This window comes from Quercus lobata, chromosome 11 (genome assembly GCF_001633185.2).
Source record: "Quercus lobata isolate SW786 chromosome 11, ValleyOak3.0 Primary Assembly, whole genome shotgun sequence".
NCBI classification, from domain to species: Eukaryota; Viridiplantae; Streptophyta; class Magnoliopsida; order Fagales; family Fagaceae; genus Quercus; species Quercus lobata.
The window spans coordinates 8,755,430-8,770,083 of NC_044914.1; positions in this window are offsets into that span (position 1 = coordinate 8,755,430).

Consider the following 14,654-nt stretch of genomic DNA (forward strand, 5'->3'; position numbering starts at 1 on the left):
CTTTGTTTGGTGTATAACTTTGAATGCAAGCTCCGAATCCATGGACTCCTTCTTTCTTGGATTCACCACCAAATACAAGCATATCCGCTTGTGTTTTCTTTAAGTTTCAATGGCAGCAACTGAATTGATCATCAAGGTGTAGATAAATCTTCTCCTTGAAAACCCTAAGTTTGTGTAAAGGAAAACTCCTCTAGATCTCACAAGAGATTTACACAAACCGCAATATGAGCAATACTAAAACGTAGCTAGGGTTTGCCTTTTATACTTAGAACAAATAAGAAACCCTAAAAACGTTTTAAAACACCTAGGGCTGAGTTGGAAAATTCTGCAGAAAAAATATTCTGCCCAAGCTTCGATCGATCGAGCCAGGCTGAAAGGCACAATGATTTCCTGCTTTAACTCGATTCCAACTTTACATAAAAGCACAATTTTGAGCTAGACTAAAACACTTCTAAACACATTGTTTTGATCATGGTTTGCCAACAATACAAATTAGAGTTCTAAATACATAAAATCCTAAGTCTTTAGAACTTAACAAACTCCCCCTTTGGCAATCCGTGACAAAACACAACTAGAAACTCAAAGTTTACAAAATAAAAAGCCCTTTACAAAATAATGCTCATAAAACAAATTCAATCCTAACTACTATCCATCAGTTGCAAGTGTAGATAGCAGCTCAATTGAATCAACCTGTATATTTCCTGAAATACTAAACAAAATGCATAACCGCATGTGTGGAAATAATACAAGTAAACAAAATAACTTCTTGATTTCAAACAATACACAATAAAGACATATATCAATGAATAACTCATAAATATAAATCAATAAACAGTTTGAAATAAGAAACATATAAAGTACCAACAAAAAAAATACTCCCCCTAACATGAATATCCCATAAAAAACATGGCAAGAGCTAAAAAGGTAAAGTACAAAGTGAAGCACCTAAATACAATCTAAACTCCACAAGCTCCAACCAAAATAAATACTCCCCCTGAAAGCAAAAACTCTATAAAGTACTCCCCCTTTTTGTGACGGAATGCCAAAAGGCAAACAAAAATCCATCATCAAAAGGGAGATGGTCTAAACTGCGCCAACTCCGCACGCAAGGCACGAATCTTATCGAGCATGTCCACCAAAATCTGTCCATGAGCCGCCTGAACGGTTACGACATGATCTAACGTATGACGAATGTCTGAATCATTCGAAGAAGTCGGTAGAGGAACATCATCATCAGCAACAGCACCCGATGTCTCAGCAGCATCAACACCTGTAGAAGAGGGAGGAGGGGGAACACCACTAGATGACGCACCTCTAGGACGTGAAGGAGCAACTCTCAAGTGAGCAGCCCTCTGTCTAAGAAATGTGGCACCTATGGGAGCAACAACATGCACAGACTCACCAGACGGGAAACCATCTAGACCTAAAAAGAGCAAAATCCTATGAATGAAAATAGGATGAATAAGCACATGCCCTACGACAGAACTCCTATGAATCTCGTTCAAAGAATGAAGGAACAAGTGAGGAAAACTGATAGACGCTCCAGAAACAAAGGCATACAAAAACACACGTCGCTCTAAAGGGATGGTGTGGAAGTGAGAAATAGGCCACAACGAATGACATGCTATCCTAAAGAAAAGATAGGCAGACTCAGTAAGCTCAGCAGACGTGATCCGAGGATCAGAACCCCACTAGATAGATGACCCAGTGATGTATGATATGACAACATTTAATGAGGGTGACTCATCATAGGGATAGACAGGCTCCCGAACAACCGGAACCCCAAGAGCCTCAACCACTACCCTAGGGGTAATGGTGAACTCAACACCTCGTATCCAACTCCTAATAAGGGTGTTGGAATCATAGACGTGGCAAAAGAGGTTCGAGAAGAACTCTCTAATCAGGGCGGTCGGGGGTAGATGATCTATCTCTAAGAGAGGCAACCAACCTCTAGACTCAAAGTTAGCCCTAATGGCCGGATCAAGCTCATCTAACACAATAGCTCGCTCAGCCCATATCTTACACTTACAGTTCAAGGTATCAAAGGTCTTTCTGCACTTATCATTCCTAAACACCTCACTCCTAGAGGGAAACTCAGAGGAAGTGGAAGGGGTCCTATGGGCTCTAGTTTTCCTAAGCATGGTGCTAAGATAAGGACCAAACACAGAGCAAAAGAACAAAACACAAAAAAAAACAAAACCAAGGGCAGACCGCAAGTTAGCACAAAAAAAATATAGAATAAAAATCTATATGATGCATGAACAATTTAAATGGTATGATGCATGTTCTAATGCAGTGCAATTAAGTCCAAAAAGTTCAAATTTACAAAATTGGCTTGAACATAGAGGTATTAACACAAAAACCCCAAAATTTGGAAAACCACTTGATCAATTTGAAAGATATTGACGAATTGATCATTAGACATGATAGAGTTCAAAAATTAATGACCAAATACATCAATTTAACAAGCCAATTTTATCAATTTAACCCAAATTGAACAAAAACCCCAATTCGGAACAATTTCAAACCCTAGAATTTTCAATTTTTCAAAAACCACAAAGTTGATCAAATTAAACTACAAGAATCATGATAATAACATCCTAGAACAAAAACCCATTGATCAATTTCACCAAAAAAGGTTTGAATCATCAAAAACCCCAATAAATGAAAAGTGCCGAAAATACCCAATACAATGCATGAAAAATGCATGAAAACGTGAAATAAAATGCAAAAGGAAGGGAAAAAAGGACTTACCAGCTTTGGAAGACAAAAACCTTGCAAAAATTCCGGAAGAAAAAGACAAAAAATCTTTGGTGGAGCCTTAGCCAAGTCGGAGAGAGAGGGAAGGTTGAAAAACTTTTGAAAAAGTCACTTTGAAAAAGACAATCTGACCTTTTTAAAAGAACATGTTTCCCAAGTTTCGATCGATCGAAAAACAGCCTCGATCGATCGAAACAGACAGAGACTCTATCAAAATATTTTGAAAAGAGTTCGATCGATCGAAAATCAGGTTCGATTGAACGAAATAGACAGAGGCTCTCTCCTACATTTTAAAAAAATTTCGATTGATCGAAAAACAGAATGAATCGATCGAAATGGGTAGAGGCTCACTAAATTTGAGGAAAAACACAGTTTTTTGAAAAAACATTTAGAATCAACTCAAAGCATTGAAATTTAAGAACAAAATGCATGAGTATGTGATGATATGATTTTCAAAACAAGAATTTTAAGCCTAAATTCCAAAAAATAAAATTTTCTTGCATTCTCCACAAATTTTCAAGTAACAAATTAATTTTGCACAAAATTCAAAATATTTGCAAAACTTGGTTGGTCAAACCATAAACACACACAATAACATGTACAAAGTTTAGCAAAGAGTAACTCGTGTAGTGTGTGCAACTAGCAAAAACTTGAGATACATGTGAGGTGATATGTAAATAGCAATCAATCACAAAGTCTGCAAAATTCATCACAAAGAATTCAAAAGAGAATATCATTTAAAGAGTTACATCATATAACTCCCACATCTCCACATCTCCTAAATCATAAGCTTGCAATCATGTAAATTTCTTGTATCTATGCCTCATAATATACATATCAATTTTAAGTCATGAGTTTGGCATCAAGCCTAATAGTACACACCAATGTTAAGCATTAAGTAATTTAAACTGAGACTTCACCTTATGTTCTTTTTGTGCATGTACTACATTTTCTCGAGCACAAAATCTTATGATATGCACTAAGGTGTTCATGATTGGCTAGTGAACAGTGGTGAGATGGTTATTTATACCTTTCTCTAAAAGTTCAAGTCCAACATTCAAAAAATATGTGACTTCAAGATTAAGACAGTGAAATCAAAAACCATAAACATCTTTCCCACACAACATGCACTTCAAAACTTCAACTAGTAAAGTGCAATAAGTAAGCTCATCAAAACTAAATAAGGTACAAAAGACATGTTATGTGAAAATAAATTGACCAACCTTGTTCTCAAAAACCAAGAAGAACAGTACAAAACAAAATTTGCTTCCTTTATATATATATATATATATATATATATATTAAAAAAAACACCTAGAATGAAATGCATGAATGTTATGCAATGCAAATCCTAGAAAACAAAAAAAAGCAAAAACAAAACTAAAGAACAATGGTTACAAAGGGTAGAGCAATGAAGCACAAGGACCATGTCAGAAAAACTCAGTTAGTTCGAGTTTTTTGCATCCAAAACCTTTTAGATGCACCATGAGCATTGGAGTTCTTATTCACATGGGAATGATCACCAACTCCAAGATTGGAATAAAGGTTTAAAGCCTTTACCAATTCACCAATAAGTGTCATAGGATCTTATACTTGAGGCACAGGTACTTTTAGCTTGTTTGCTCTCTTTGCAGCTTGTAGCAGTTTGGACGAATGTGTCCAGACTTTCCACAAAAGTGACAAATCCATGTAGGCTTATCATGTGTCTTGTCCTTAGATAGGGTAGACTTCTTAGACTTAGATTCTTTTAGATCAACCCTAATCTTCCTAGATGGTGAAACTTCTATGGGTTTGACATCCTCACTCATAGGGGGTTTAACAGTTTCACTCACTATCTCACTCACAGAAGGTTCAGAAGAAGAAGATGAAGGAACAAACTTTGTGGAATGGGGAGCAGATACAGAGATGCTTTCAACATAACCTAATTCAGTTTTGTTAGAAGAAGACTTTTGAACACTCAACATTTGATCAAGTTTAGAACTAGCAGATTTAGCAACAGATAAATCAAGTTCCAAAGATTTAACTTTATCAAGCAAAAGCATATTCTCAGTTTTTACATTTTTCAAAAGTTCATTAGCATTAAACAGTTTAACAAGCAAATTCTTCTTTTCAAGTTCAAGAGATTCAATTTTCTTTAGGCCAAGTTCAACATTCATAGCATCCTTTGCAGCAACTTTGCAAAGTTTATTATAGGTCTCTTAAAGATCTGCATCTTCAGAGAGTTCTCCATCAGAAGGATTCTCCATCAGAAGGGTTCTCTTCAACAGATATGCTCTCATCGACTACAACAGTAGCGGTGAAAGCAATGAAGTTTCCATCCTCATCACAATCAGACTCATTATCAGAAACTTTACTATCACTAAGGGTTACAGCCATAGCCTTACCCTTAGACTTCAAATAGGTAGGACATTCAGATTTCATGTGTCCATACCCTTGACATCCAAAACACTGAGAGCCCAAAGAATTATTGGAAGATTGACCAATACAAATTAGAGTTCTAAATACATAAAATTCTAAGTCTTTAGAATCTAACAATAATTTTTGAGACAAATTTCTTAAAAATAAAATAAAATCTTATGATCATAATATTTAATAAAAGTAGTATTGTATATATATGTTTTAAACAGTAAGGGCAAAAATTAATATAAATAAGGTTAATCAAAGGAGAAGATGATATATGGATGACTTACTACAGTCAAGGATAATTTTCGAGCCGCCAGTATAATTAAGGTTAATACTTCAAAATACGGACAACATGAACATGCAAATTAATATTCTACATGTTTATCATTATCTTTTCCCTTAGTATCAAATTTAGACGCAATTGTAGTTGTTATGTTAATCCAAGTGAATTTCCATCCAGTATCTTTTGGTTCCAATTTGAATTATTTAGTTTTTTTTAGCATCATTTTTTTTTTGTTGCACTTATAAGTATTTTTATGTCAAATTAGTGTAGAACATTAGCCTTGATTCCCCTTAATTTGCAATTTATAATTAGTCATAGTTAACATAATCATCTTCAAATCATTATTACAATCATTGTGTCTTGGATAAAGTTCTCATTGTTGAGGGAAAAATTTATCAGATATCAGGTGCATATATCTCCCTCTTACATGGGGTGGACTCTAGTGAGAGGGGAAATACATATACCCGATGCATGTGATACCTCTCATCGTTGAGACATTATTGAGCCTAGAACTCTTAAAGAAGAGTCGAAATGCACCCTTGCAACCATCTCAAGGCAAGAGTAAGGCATAGACTCGAGGCTACCCCAAAGCATAATTGTCACATCGAATAAATAAATTGGAGACGACAGTAAGAGATGCCAAGCAAAAAAAGAAGTATAGAAATATTAAGGGTACAGGTAATGAAGCTCCAAACCCAGAAGAGAGCCAATTCAAAGATCCTTTAACAGACCAATGCCACACGTAATGTGTTGGCAAATAAGTTGAAGCGAGGACCCCAAAATATGTTAAATGGACTGCCTAAAGTTGACATTAAGATCAACCTTCAAAGAGACATTAAGAAAAAAATTTAAAGTTATATTACTTCAGCTTTACAATTTGAGAGGTGGACAATGGCTAAAGTTCGGCTAGCCAAAGAGCAAACTCTACTTTTACACACGAGGGGGCAAGAATGACCTCTTGGTTATCCTAAGATCCTCAGGTGGAAATCCATTATTGAAATTAAAGGAGAATATTGACGTAGAGAATTGTTGAGATTAACAAAAGAGCAGAGATTAGAGAAAATAACAAAATGATTACACAGTTCAGTCTGATAATTCATATATGTTCACCAATGAATCACTTAGCAATTACATCTTTACTGACAAAGTATGATGTACAATGAACCTTAAATAGGAAATTTAGATTTACAATATAATCGGATCTCTTGGGCCATTACACATAATACATAATAAATTAATAAGCTTGTGAAGATCCTTCGAATGATTCTTTGAGTTTGGATTATAAGCTTGTGAAGATCCTAGTTGGAAATCCATTATTCGATATCCCTAAAATTCAAATCTACATGAAAAGTAAAGCAAGATATGCCTAGTTGGAATAAGTCAAAGTCCACACTCAAAGAGCAGTGGATCGATTCATTGTTTTGCTCGGATTTGGGTCGAACCAGTTCAAGCCAAGTTTGGTTAGCTCGAAAGGAGGACATTGTTGACATGGTAGAGTCTGTTGATGCGGCAAATGATGTAGCATTAATGTGGCAAGGCATTAACGTGCAAGTGAATTGATAGACGTGCTAATATCACTATTGACATGGAGACGGTTGGTTTGACTTGATCAGGATGTGACATGTGGTGTCATGACTATTGTGTTATCTAGAGCCTAGTTTGTGTTTGATCCTAATTATAATCCGATTTGATATAAAAGTGTTTTGACTCTTTTGGTCCATTTGTGAATCCTTTGTGTAGGATATAAATACTATTGCTTTAGACAAGCATTTGACATGTTGTTTTAAAGAGAAAAACTGTATTGCTGCACTTTGTATAATTTCTTTAAAAATATTGAAATCATTGTAACTTTACGAACGTAGACAAATTACCGAACCACATAATTTCTTGTATCATGTGATTTCTTTTGGTGTATGTTATTTTCTTTATATTTTTTGCATTTTACGAATTTGAAAATTCATGTATATTCTAACAATGACATCATGGATGGCTGAACCAACGCATGGCACACATGGAGGTGCGTGATTTGAGCCTTGATCAATGTGTGTGATGCATGCAAACTAGAATAATTCTAGGATCACAATATTTATCATGTGATTTTTCACGATTATCCTATATATCAGATTATGATTGTCTATCACTTTAATATGAATTTACTGTTTACAATATAATGAATTAAAAAATTGTGCCTAAAAATTTGTGTCCTAAATTTTTTTCTGACAAACTGGTAGTGCATGGAAGGATTTCTAGGCCACGTGTGAGGGTGCATGGGGCTTGTGTGAAATCGAGGAAGATGATGATGTTCTTTTCTTCAAGAAAGTGACAAAGTATGACCAGATGCATGTATGTCAGAGCCAAATCTGATGACTCGCCACAAGATGCATGTAGATCAGAGCCATGACGTCGACAACGTGCAGCGATGATTTGTTGTCACTTTTGGCCACCATGTATGGTGGCTTTGTTTTGCTGTTGGCAAATAAATAATGGTTTTGTGGATTCATATTTCATATCTCAGCTAATTTATATATTTATGATCCCATCATGTCCTTCATCTCATCTCATTGGCGGCTCTACGTGCAGTTTAGGATTATATATAAATTTTAAAAATTTATAATTTTATTATCTTTAAAAAATATTTGTGACCACCCTAAAATTTTTTAGGTCCAATATAATTAATTTTTGGACAAAATTTGGTAACAAACTTGATTTTAAACTAAAACTATAACTCTACTAAATATTTTTTTATTGAATGTGAATTGTGAAAAATTCACCATTGGATTATATTTTCTTCTTATATCCTCCATACTTGTAAAATTTCAAGAAAATCAAAGATCAATAGTTATGTCATCAATCAAATCTTTAAATTTTGAGTTTTTGTAGTCTAAAATTACATAAAAATTTAAGTTTATAGATCAAATAATAAATAACATCCGATTGACATAAAACTTGACATGTATTTTAAGAACATAAAGAACATGCAATTCAACAGTTAAATTTTCAAAATATATAGCCACATTAAATTTTTTAAGTGAGAGTTGTAATCTTAGGTTACAACTAAGTTTGTAGCCAAACTTTATTTTTAAATTTTGGTCCATTTAACAATATACTAGGTCCTTACAAAAAAAAAAAAAAATCCCAATAAAATTTTTATCTAACTAAATTTTTGAAAGAAATGTAATTGCAACATTAATAATGAGATTATCATGCAAATATTTTAAAATAAGAAAATTCCTATAAAAAATTTGTCAAACTGTGTGTGTGTGTGTTTTGATCAATATATGAAGTTCCATTTTTATTAAATTTTGGTCAATAATGACCACCCTGAAAAATATTCCTAGAGCCATCACTGTCTCATCGCATTGGTTTTGTTAATTTTGAGTGGACTTAATATCATGGTTTTTGTTGCATGGTAATAACATATCTCCAAATTATTAGCTTGAAACAAAATATCTTTAATTCTAAGTTTGTTTTTTATGTTCTAAAATTGTATGGCTCTGAAAATTCTTTGATGATGTTGGTGTACATTGATATATTATTACCAACTATTTTGTACATTGTTAGTTTTAGTTAATTCAATTAATAAAGTCTATTTTTTTATAAAAATAAAATAAAACTATTTTATACGCTGATAATTTTAACGTCATATTATAAAGTGCTTTCAATCATGTCTGTAAACCAAGCTCATTTCACGTTGAAATGATTATTACTATATTTATGAACTTTTTTTTATGGTACTAATTAATACTTTGGATCATGTTGCATCCCGTGACCAAATTGCTAATTTGTTTATCAATGCCATGACTTTGGCACCACATAACTTCTTGTTTATTAAATTGATGCTTCATTAGGTGTGAATAGAGCCTAATGCGGTAATATATGCCCATCTAGCCCTGAGTTTTCCTTGAATGACAATCATCGAATCCCGCATTTAAAGATATGAAAATCTGTACAAATATGTAAACTAAAATACAAATTTCACCGTCAAATTTCGGGCTTTTATTTTTTATTTTTAAGAAAAAGGACAATGTGTATCATTAAGGTAGGATGGTTAAATCAACTTACAATACATGAATAACACCTGATGGTACATTTTCTATTCAGATTGATAATGGAGGGAAAATGATTGCTCTTTCTTGTGAGAGAATGAGCAACCTTATTACAATAAATTGAAAACTGAAAAATGTGAGGCAAGGTAGTGGATATTAGATACAATATGTCTGTATTGTGCCAATGACCTATTACCACTCTTCAGGACCTTAATTAAAATTTCAGAGTATCCTTTCAGTTCAACATTGTTGAAACCCAGCTCTAGTGCAAGTTCAATGGCTTGTCTAGCCACGAATGTTTCTACCTCAATAGCGGTGAGGCGCAAAGGTATCAACTGTGACAGGGAGGCCATGACAAGTCCCTCGCTGTTTCGTATAACTGCTCCTAGACCAGCTTTACCTTTCTCGACAAAAGTAGCTCCGTCAAAATTCACTTTCTAGGATGAAGATGCAGGTGGTGTCCAGGTAACTATAGGTCTTCGGTTCGGGTGCACTGGAGTGCTCATGTGGGTTGTGACACGTTCCAACTGTCTTTCCTTTGCTAGCTGCAATAACTGATCAAGGGGCACAGATGGTTTTCCTAACCTAAGGTTATTCTGACAGTTCCAAGAAACCCAAATCACTAAGGTGAACAAGTCAGGGTCCTTGTTTTCAGCAAAAATAAATCCTAACATATCAATGAAGTTCATACTTTGCCTGAAGTTGCCACGGTTCCACTGCGGTATTGCATTCTAGAGTATATCCAGTTTTGGGCAGCAATACAATGCATGAGCAACATCCTCCCGATGAAGCCTACAGATTTCACATAAGTCGTTAGTCATCACTAGGGGTGGTCATTTTTATCCATATCCATAAACCCGTCCATTACCCACCTTATTTGGATAACTGACAGTTCCAAGCAACCCAAATCACTAAGGTGAACAAGTCAGGGTCCTTGTTTTCAGCAAAAATAAATCATAACATATCAATGAAGTTCATACTTTGCCTAAAGTTGCACGGTTCCACTGCGGTATTGCATTCTAGAGTATATCCAGTTTTGGGCAGCAATACAATGCATGAGCAACATCCTCCTGATGAAGCCTACAGATTTCACATAAGTCGTTAGTCATCACTAGGGGTGGCAATTTTTATCCATATCCATAAATCCATCCATTACCCACCTTATTTGGATAAGTATTAACTCAACCCATTTGAGTATTTGGGTTAAATGGATAAAGACCCATTTGATTATTTAATTAGGTGGGTCTAAATAGATAAATCCATTAATACCCACTAAACCCATCTAAAATTTAAAATTAAATAAACCCACTAATAACCACTAAACCCTTCTAAAATTTAAAACTTAAATAAACCTCAGTCTCACTCTTCGTCAGATTTTTTCAGTAACCAAACACTTTCCCAAATACTTTAACCTCTAGATTCTAAGCTCAAATACTTTCCCTCAGATTTTCTGAGTAACCAAACAAAAGAAAATTCTAGAGAGAGAACCGGGATGGAATCGGAGTTCACCATTCCACTCTTTTCCTTGTCATTCGATTTCCCAAAGAAACATTAGTGGTGCTACAGGACTTGTTAGGTACAACTCTGATGGATCTGATAACAGCAGACCCGACTTCGGCTTTGGCTCCAGCTTTGGCGTTGGCGGCTTTAGCACCGTCTTCGATGGCAGCGACTCAGGCTCCGACGGCGTTGGGAAAGTCATCCGAGGAGAAGAGGTCGAAGCGATCGGCGCTGATGCAGATCCATAGCGACACTGTTTCGGTTGCTAAGGTTGCTCTCCATCCAGTCCATACCAATATCATGCCTCAGAAGCATCAGAGAAAGAAGGTAACTCTTTCACGATTTCTGTTTGGTGGTTGAGAAAGTGTGAGAGAATTGGAAATGATGTTTAGTTTATGGCTTTCAGTGTGCTTGATACTTTGTTTCTTTGCCGAGAAAAAAAAAAAAAAAAAAAAAAAAAACAGAGAAGAAAAAAGTCATTTTTTTTTCTCTTTTTGTGGCTTTGTTTGGTTGCTGAGAAATGAATTTTGTGAAGGGAAAATGAAAGGAAAGTACTGGAAAAGTTATTTTTGAACTTTTTAATTTTTGTTTTTAAAGTTTTTAACAAGTTATTTATTTATTTGTGTCATATTGGGTTAAATGGGCGGGTTACTAATTAAATGGGTTGGGCGGGTAATAGATAATCAATTTATATATAAACGGATTACAAATGGATAAATGGGTAATTACACACCCAACCCATTTATGATCCAACCCATTTATGACTCAAGCCGTCCATTTGCCACCCCTAGTTATCACCTTACGCTTAACCAAGTTGGTCTTTGTCGGTAAGGAATTCTGGCAAGCACGCCAAATCAAAGTCTTCACTTTGGCTGGAACATTTAGTCCCCAAATTTTATTCCATAAAGGCTTCAAGCTGTCCACCATAGATGAACTGAGTTGCTGAGGTTGAGAACTGTTAGGGGTGGCAATTTGGGTTCACGAGTCGGGTTCGTGTTATGTCGAGTCATGAGTATTCTACTATATGGGTTAACTCGAACTTGACCTGTTTAGTAAACGTGTCAAAAAATAAAACTCTAACTCGACTCGTTTATTAAACAGGTCAACTCGACACGACACGTTTAACCCATTTAATTGATAAGTCATGTAAAAATCAATACAAATGACCCATTTAATAACCTATTTGATTAATAGGTTATACATGACCTAAATAATCTATTATCAATTTCCATATATCTAAAATTAAAATACAATTACAGTCATAAATATAGTAATATACATATAATTACAACAAAAAATTAAGCAATAATAACAAAATTTAATACATTTATTATCTAAACGGGTTAAACGGGTCAGATGAGTTCACATGTTGAACACGAACAGGACCTGTTTATTAAACGGGTCAGCCGTGTCGACCCAAATATGACCCGAACCCATTTAACCTTAACCCATGACCTGTTTGTAAATGGGTTAGTTGTGTCGGGTTCATGAGTCGTGTCAGATTTTGCCACCCCTAAGAACTGTTTTGTAAGAACTGATATCCGAACTTTGCTAAATATTCACCATCTGGGTTCCAAGGCCGAATAAGCACATCCTCTTGGATAGATCCGCAAGGGATTTTTTATTTTATTTTATTTATCACAACCACCTCAAACTCAAAGAAGTATTGGTCAAGTAAATTTTCCTTCCAAACACAGTGAGCAGGGTCAATGAGAGTACTAAGCTTAGCTAATGGCTATTCGACTATAGTTAGGGATATTACCTTGGAATTATTTCTCATCGGAAGCCAATTATCACTCCATATATTAATTGAAGTTCCTGTCCTAATCCTCCATGATGCTCCCCGCTTGATGACTTCTCTACCATGGAGGATGCTTTTCCAAGCATAAGAAGTATTGCTTAGAGTTTTGGCATCCATCACCAAACCATGAGGAAAAAACTTAGCTTTGAAGACCCGGTAAAACAAGGACTGTGTATCATGAAGGGGTCTCCATGTTTGGGGTTTTTATTATGGCACTTTATTCATTTCAAAATCTTTAATTGATTTTATTTTTATATTATTTTGATCATTAAATGTCTTTCATATTTAACTATTTCATAAAATATTAATTCTAAATTTTTTTGTAAAATGCAAGAATTTCATTATTGTAGATAGAAAAACATATTATAAATGATCATATTACTAACAAAAATAGATGATAAGACCAATATGGAAAAAAAAAATACACCGTACGTAAATGGTCAAAATGAAAATTTTTTAAACATGTGCCAAAATGAAAACTACTCAATCTTTGAGGATCAAAAATATACTTTATTCAAATATTTTTGAAACAAGACCATGTTTGTACAAATTATTTAAACCCGTTTTAGGGTCTATGCAATACATGAAATTCATTTTCATTATTTTCACATCTTAAGAGCATTTATATCGATGGTACTAAAAAAAAAAAAGTTTTTAACACCTCGAAAGCTACTTTATCTATTTTAACATTTTACTTTACCACCTTATATCTCATCTCCTATTTTAAAATATAACTCATTAAAATAATATAAACAATTTTTACCCATTAAAATAATATAAATAATTTCTACCCATTAAATAAAAAAGTAAAAAGTAAAAAAAAAAAAAAAAATACAACAAAAACTAGAGACACCACAAACACCATTCCACAACCATAGAACACCTACAAACAACCATACCCATAGCCAAACACCCATTTCACAACAAGCCACCAACCATTCTACAACCACACCACTATATTCACAACCACCCATCATACCATAGCCACACCACCACCAACCACATCATAACCCAACGACCCAAACCAGCCAAAAATTACCACATAAACCACAACTCCACCAAAATCTAGCCACACCAAAAACCCAACCCAAAACCCAAACACAACTTTTACAAAACTTAGTCATTACAGAAACCACTACACAAACCCAGCCACACCAAAAACCCACCGCAAAACCCAAACACAACTTTGTCAAAACTCAACCATTGCAAAAATCATTACACAAACTGAGCCACACCAAAAACCCACTGCACAACCCAACACAACCACGACAACGAGCCACTCACAAAACCCATCAACCCACGACGACATCAATGATTGACCTAGCCACTCCAAAAACCACCACACGAGTCACTCACAGCTATGAGTGACTAGACACCCCAAGAATCACTATAGCTAGTTGCTAAATTCTTTTAACTATAACACCTTAAATGTAGCATATTTTTTGGTGTTTGAAATGTTAAAATAGCTTTCAAGTGGTTTTACAACCTACCTACAATGTGAATGCTCTAACTATACTTTATACCTTATAGTTGTTTCTCAACCACCCCCCCCCCCCCCCCCCAAAAAAAAAAAAAGCATCATTCCTTATAGTTATTAATGTCTCGATCCAACGTGCTTAGAAAATCATTAAATTGGACCTCGATATCAACAAAACAAAGTTATATAGGGGTATGATGCCCTTTAAAAATTTTCAAAAAATTTTGTTTCATTTTTAATGTCTCACTGTAGCTTTGAGTTCTTTGTTAAGTTTGTTTGAACTAATCGTAATATTTTATTCACTTGTTCCCATATGCGTGGTATGTTGTAAAATCGGCATCATAAAAGTGGTTTTCATATAATGCCAATGGAATATTACTTTAA